The sequence below is a fragment of the Ischnura elegans genome, chromosome 10, assembly GCF_921293095.1.
Source record: "Ischnura elegans chromosome 10, ioIscEleg1.1, whole genome shotgun sequence".
Classification (NCBI taxonomy): domain Eukaryota; kingdom Metazoa; phylum Arthropoda; class Insecta; order Odonata; family Coenagrionidae; genus Ischnura; species Ischnura elegans.
Window position 1 is genome coordinate 25,454,547 of NC_060255.1, and position 7,426 is coordinate 25,461,972.

The window sequence follows — 7,426 nt, forward strand, 5'->3', positions numbered from 1 at the left end:
ACTTCAATGGCCTAGTATTTATGAACCTGCATGCCAACTGAACCTTACTTCTAAAACATTTTATCATTGCTCCTCCTAAGAAATCACTAGTTTGATGATTAGGTCCATCATTGAACTGTGATTTTAATTTCCTCACTGTTGTTGACTTCAATGGCCTTGTATTCATGAACCTGCATGCCAACTGAATCTTACTTCATAAACATTTTATCATTGCTAATCCTAAGAAATCTCTTGTTTGATGATTAGGCCCATGATTGAACTGTGAGTTTAATTTCCTCACTGTTGTTGACTTCAATGGCTTTGTATTTATGAACCTGCATGCCAACTGAACCTTACTTCATAAACATTTTATCATTGCTCCTCTTAATAAATCACTTGTTTGATGATTATGCCCATGATTGAACTATGATTTTAATTTCCTCACAGTTATTGACTTCAATGGCTTTGTATTTATGAGCCTGCATGCCAACTGAACCTTGCTTCATAAACATTTTATCATTGTTCCTCCTAACAAATCACTAGTTTGATGATTAGGCCCATGATTGAACTGTGATTGTAATGTCCTCACTGTTGTTGACTTCAATGGCTTTGTATTTATGAACCAGCTTGCTAACTGAACCTATTTTACATTGACTTCAAAGTCCTTTATGTTATCCACCTGCCACTTCTCTATGTACTGTACCACAAATGTTTTTCTTTGCTCCCAAGTTTACATCCCTGATCTGAGTAGAAAACCCATAACTTAAGTAATAGTCAACACTCATATAAACTTCATAACCTTGGTACTCTCTACCAACCTCTTTCTTGTATTGTGTTTTCAAAATGTCCAAAAAGTATAATAAAAAATTGAATTCACATAACATTTTCTTCAATTTTGCTTAAGGCCATCCTAACTTTCTCTGGTATTGCTGGTACTTTAGCTCATGGAATCTATTTTACCTAGTTACTTGTTCTTAGCTAATTTTGATGAATAATGGGGGAAAGAGTCGAGGACATTGTCAGAAAGTAGTAAGTGGGCTGTGATGATGAAAAGTACATTGGAGTGGAGTGGTAAAGAAGTAGGTGTTAAGGTAAGTACTTGTAAACAAAGTGTTGCAGTATGGAGAAGAATTTAGTCCAACTTAGCAATTGCAACTGTATCGTAGATGAAAAGAAAAACTTTTTTGTATTCTTTTAATGTTAAAATAAGTTGTGTTCACACAGTTGATCCTGAGTCAATATAGTTTATTGTCTACATGTTGCACCTTAACTTTATTTAATCTATCCACTCCACCATCACTTTATAAGAGTCCAGTCACACCAAGTGATAGTCATCGAGGGGTATTTGTAAATTAAACTCAATAATGCTGGCCTTGTTGTGGTGGGGCAAAGGCCTCGCTTTGCAAGCTGAAGGTCATGGGTTCAAGAACTGCCTGAGATGGTTATCCTCTCCAGTGCATGGGTAGTTGTTATTGTACATAATTAATTTCTAAAATACTCAATGTCCAAATGGGTCCAAATAGGCTTTTTAGGGGTGCCATTAAGTTTTATAATTAGGAATGTATTATCAGTACAGTTGGGGTTTGTTGCATTCTAATTTACCAATTTCAGTACATCATTTTAAAAGAGGGCTTTTCCTCTGTGAAGCAGTTGTAGGAATTAGGGATAAGGATTGCCCACCAATAATCAGAAAAATTCTGTACTTCTCAGACCCCTCTCTAACAGTAAACTCTCTATAAATATTTTATTGCCATCCCCACTTGAAACTTGTGTTCACCACCAATGATAGGAAGCATCAAGTAAAAATTGCTTAGTCAACATTTGAGAGTAAAATCTTTCAGGTTGAGTCTATTTTCAGTATTTTTTTAGGGAAAGGGGTCAGTGAGTAGGAAGTAAGAAAGAATTAAGTGGGCTGGAATGGTTACTCACAAGTACAGGAACTGCATGATACCATTAGGTCAGGTCTGTACTTAAGCATGCCAACTGGATGTTTAGTTATTAATTACTGGAGAAAAACCAAAAAATCTCTAGGTGGAGAGGTAAAATAAGCTATAAGTGGAGGGAGTGATGAAGGAGAAGGTGCAATTGGAAGAAATGATTGCATTGGCTTATTCAGTCACCATATCCAACTTGCACTTCTACCTTATTTAACCTCTCTAATCCACCTTACTCTTCATTGGAGACTTATAGATAAGCACTTCTCATCAAAACGACATATATAATGTTAAGGCATCCAGCTGGCCTTATAAGAATAGACCTGACTTCAAGTCATCATTTGAGAGTATGTTAACCAACACACCACTATCAGTAGAGTGTCTACAGAGCAACTATCAGAGCTATATGAGTACCTATTGATACTGAGATGCTTCTTCTAGGCAATAGGAGCATATATAAGAGGCATAGTGAACCAAATGGCACATGACGTATGGTTACAATAAGATACATTAATGCCCTTCCTTCCTTCCCCAGCATTTCCCATTTACTCCCTCCCTAAGGTGACTGAGCTTGTGTGCGCCGCAAAAAAATACGGCCCCCAAAAGTAGACTGAGGCAGAGCTCAAGGCCATTTCCCCACCCTTCTTTCTCCTGCCCCCTTCACCAGTCCTTGTGCTGACCACAATTCTTCCCTCAGGCAATCCCCATCCCACTCTTATTCACCCCACCCATTGGGAACGTTCCCCGATTGTGGAGAAGGGCATGGTTCATCTTTACCTGCAACAGGGGAAGTTATTAACCAGAGAGAGGCTGAAGAAGTATCTTCCACTATTGGGAAAATGGTGCCGCACTTATAATTGTCTCTCTTCTTTTCAGCTGACTTTTCAATTGAAATTATTTTCTTTGCTCTTTCCACACTATATTTATTTACGATTATGGCGCGACTATTTTTTAGTGCTAAAACTAAGAAAATCTTTTCTCTATGTCAATGATCCTTTGCATAACTTTCAATACGGCGGAGAAAGGAACACGAAAACTAAATGAGGTGACGGTACAGCTTTTGCATGTCATTTTTTGGGAATTCACGCTAGTGAACTAATACTTAACCACGTTGAGAACTGATAAAACGTCTCTTGAAGGAAAACAATCAATGTGGATAATAACGTTTCTATCTCTATTTCTCCGATACTGTAAGATGTTTCTCCTGTCATTTTCCGGTTGGAACCTTGCTCCAGTCGGCATAAAAGAAGAGAGAGAAATACTATATGAACATAGCACTTCACACCCGGTATGAAGAATATGGTCCTGATGAAGAATTAAGTCTTTTATGGCAACGTCTGCGAAGATGATGGAACACAGTAGTCGGACGGAGAACTCAAACAGAATTTACTTCAAATATTCGCCAGAAGATAATCACATCCTCCGTTATTTACAATCGTAATTGAATCTCAGTGAAAATAGAGCACATTCTGCTGAAAATACGAAGTAACTCGAAATATTAACTTACGAAGGTTATTTTGGAAACGGGGTAAGACCCTTGTTTTTCTTTTTTTCTCGTCACTGAGCGATAGATGGCGACATAAATGGCGGTTAGGCCGGCTGCCGCTAAAATTCCGTGGGTGTCAGAAACAAATATCTATCTTTTGCATACTTAATATGTAGTAGCTATTGGCTCCTAACCGCAAATTTATAACATTAAATTCTTATAATAAACATTGCAATTCATTATTTGAGTGCGTTTTCTAAACTGGTCGGGTTTTTCTTTAGCGATCGTGGATGTTGAAGTATGAACAAGAAATGGGAATTTTATGGTGGTATTTAACGATTTATCACATCATAAATCGATAGCAAAAAGCCTTTTCTATGAATTATACCGAGAATAACCACCGAAAACATTTAAATAAGACCACTAAAGACAAAAAACGGCGGAAGAAACAAAAGCGAACATTTTTTTCGTGACTTATAAAAAAGGTTTGAATTTACGAAACTCGATTTTACGAAGTGCCAATTTTCCGGTCCCACTGACTTCGTAAAATCAAGAGTTTACTGTATTTAAAGGAAGAACGAGTTTAATAACTAGTTTTGAAGAATATATGCAATATATACCTATTATTTTTTTCCTTGCTTTATATTTCCATTACTCATACTCTGTAAAGGTAATGGTGGCTAGTCCATGGCTCTTTATAAGAATTTATGAAACCTTGCAACAATTTTAAGTCAGTAATTGTGAAAAGATCTCATTGTAAAATATGTATCTCTTTGAGGCAAAGGGGGCTTGAGTCTCAGTGATCGTTGTGCATTGTGCAAATTTCGAGAGCTCAAATATGTAACCAGAGAACATGAAATTTGAAAAAGATGTCATAATATAAGCAGCCTTAATTGAGAAATGGGTTAAATCGACAGATTTGCCTTTTATATCATTAGAATTCTTCCAGAGGTTAAATACATTATTTTTTACATAGATTAATCCCTATTCTTGGCTAGTGGTACAGGGATGGAAGGGTTTTGCAGGATAAACCCTCCACCCCCCCCCCAGGGCTCAGAGAAATTTTTAAGTTAAATCCATTTTACTTAATTGGATTAGATAACTTATAGAACAGTGTAAAGATTAATAAGATATCCCTCAGAAAGCCGTAAAACTCACTATTTTGAACCATTTACCTTAAACTTTTTTGGGGCCCCCGCACCTCCTGCTTACCCTGGAAGGTATGCTGTACCCTCCAGGCCCCCAGTATTTGTTGTGCCTAAAACCTCCCCATCCTTAATTCCCATGTGAACCGCTTTTCCTGGCTAATGAGGAGCCTTTGGTGTCTGGAATCATAGGCGGATCCAGGGGGGGGGCACGGGGGCACGTGCCCCCCCCCAGACCCTCAAAAATATGCAAGATTTTTAATACGGTCCCATTATCATTGCATTCGTTTTGTATTGCGAGGTATCCTTGTGCCCCACCCAGAACAAAATCCTGGATACGGCCTTGCTTGTGCCCCTCCCAGAAAAAAATCCTGGATCCGCCCCTGTCTGGAATAATGAATTGTGTTATCCCCAAAGTAATGATATCATTATGGTGGGTTTTCAATTTTATTCTTGTGTAGTAATTTTTTTCTTGATTGATTTTGCAGGTGATGAATTCCTCAATGCTTTATACTTGAATATTTCACTGTATTCCCCTTGCCAGTGTTCTACAGGGGGATGATTCTTTCAACTATCTGTGCATGAATGTGGTGTATTAAAATATGGCGTGGGCACTCAACGAACTTTTAACACTGGTTATCTTGTAAACATCCAAAATTATTATAAATTCAATGATTTTTCCGTTTATATAACCAAAAATTATGGAATGATAATTTTATTATGTGTATTTCTTTATGTGGTCAATATTATTCATTGGCCACACAATGGACTGATTTAAATGTAAAGCCTGTGTGAAAAGTATTAGAGGTGCTGGATGCTAATCAATGCAAAATACTGTTGATAGATGAATGTGTTAAATATATTATTTTTACCAACTTTATAAATGGTTGTGTATATTTTATTGGCTTCATATCATAAAATTTGAAAACATATTCCCAACTTCATTGAGGATATCTATGATATCATGCTTGGCAGTTGGGCTTTCATGTTTCAAGTCTTCCTCATGCCGCTGTAATTATTGTTTCTAACCTCCTCTGCTAAATAAATGCAATGCCTAGTCTGGGTAAACATGAAACACTGGGGCATGGACTAAGAGCAGCACCTCCTTAAGTTCAAAAGGAAAGGGCTTGCTTGAGGGCTAACAGGTCACCCTTTCTGAGAGAGAATGCTCCAAAAGTTTCTTGGTGAAAAGGGCATTCCAAAAAAGGTTTGTGCAACACTTCAATGACACTGATGCTTTTTTATTCACAAATCCTTTAAAACAACTTCCTTCTGTTTTCACACTACACATGACTGTAATTTCGAATATACGAGGGTAGCCTTTTAATTGTCGGGATTAGAACATTCCTTATCACCTAGTAACTATAAATGGTGTTTACAAACAACTTTTTGAGTTGGTTAATGCCCATGCTAAGTTTAATTAAGATTGGCCTGATAGTTTTAAAACAGTGGTGTGTCGAAGTTCCTAAGTTGCTGTACGAGATGGAATTAAGTCATGAACAATACGGCACCATAAATTTCTATAATTTTTGATGAAGCCTCACCCAGCAAAAATGCGTTACTGAACTTTTTGTTGTTTTTGGCAAAGAAGCACCTTCAAAGTCAACTGTTTATCGCTGGTATGCAGAGTTTCAGGGAGAATGCTCTAGCCTCAGTGATGAACCGCGTGAAGGGCAACTAAAAACTTCTGTAACTCAAGAAAACGTGGATGCTGTATGTAACATGATTATCTAAGATTGTCATGTAACATACCATGAGATTCAGGTATCATTGGAAATCTCAGGGACCTTAGTTCAAAAGATCTTACACGAAGAGTTAGGTGTTAAAAAATTGATTTCCCGCTGGATACCTCACCTCCTCACAGAAGAACAGATAGCAGCTCGAGTCAAATGGTGTCGAAATACTCTACAACGATTCAACTCAGGAGCATCAAAGTACGTTCACAACATCATAAGTGGTATTGAATCATGGATCTATAGCTACGAGCCTGAATCAAAACGCCAGTCTTCAGTATGAGTCTTCCAAAGTGAGTTCTAACTGACAAAAGTTGTTCGCTCTTGCAGCGTTTCCAAGAAAATGGTCGCATTGTTCGTAGCCAAATCAGGGCATTTAGCGAGGATTTATCTTGAAAATCAAAGAACAGTTAATGCTCAATGGTATACGACCATTGGCTTCCCGGAAGTGATCGCCGAGCTTCGGAAAGATAACCCAAATCAACGCATTACGCTCTATCATGAAAATGCAAGCTCACACACCACTCGAGTCACAAAGTAATTTTTGGAACGGTAAAACGTCGAAATTCTTACTCATCCTCCATACAGCCAAGACTTAAGCCCCAATGATTTTTTCACATTCCCTAGAATCAAGAATATGCTGCGAGGAAAGCGATTCCAAACGTCTGAAGAAGCGGTTGATGCCTACAAAACAGCCATTTTGACTACTCATACCTCGGAATAGAATAAATGTTATAACGACTGGTTTCATCGAATGCAAAAATGCCTTGACTATCGAGGAGAGTACTTTGAAAAACAATAAAAAATTGCATTATTGTACCTCTTATAGGTTTTTTCATTCCTAACACTTAAAAGGCTACCCACAAAGTAAAGATGTTTTTGATCCATCCAATTAGCATCTATGTATTGTGATTTTGACCTCATATTTTTTCTATGACAGAGGATGATTTATTTTTAAAGCTGACGTTGGCTTGTACTGTCAGCTTAATCAGAAAGTATTCATTATCTTAACCAATTTTGAAATTTTAGGCATCAAATTCTTAATAAGTTCAACTGATTCAGATGTGATATAGTAGAAGTTGTACAAATTAAATGAAAGAACAAAAAGTGCAGCTACCTTTCATTTTAATGCATCAAATTCTTGCTAAA

At 37.3% G+C, this 7,426-nt stretch overlaps 1 protein-coding gene across 1 annotated transcript in view; it reads left to right on the plus strand.

Moving 5' to 3' along the window:
- Window positions 1-5,428, plus strand: part of LOC124166631 (hydroxysteroid dehydrogenase-like protein 2) — a 28,517-nt gene extending 23,089 nt beyond the window's left edge. Inside the window, exon 9 of the mRNA XM_046544249.1 lies at window positions 5,033-5,428. The gene's annotated coding sequence lies outside the window, so the exon portion shown is untranslated. The remainder of the gene's footprint in view (window positions 1-5,032) is intronic.
- The last annotated feature ends 1,998 nt before the right edge of the window (window positions 5,429-7,426 follow it).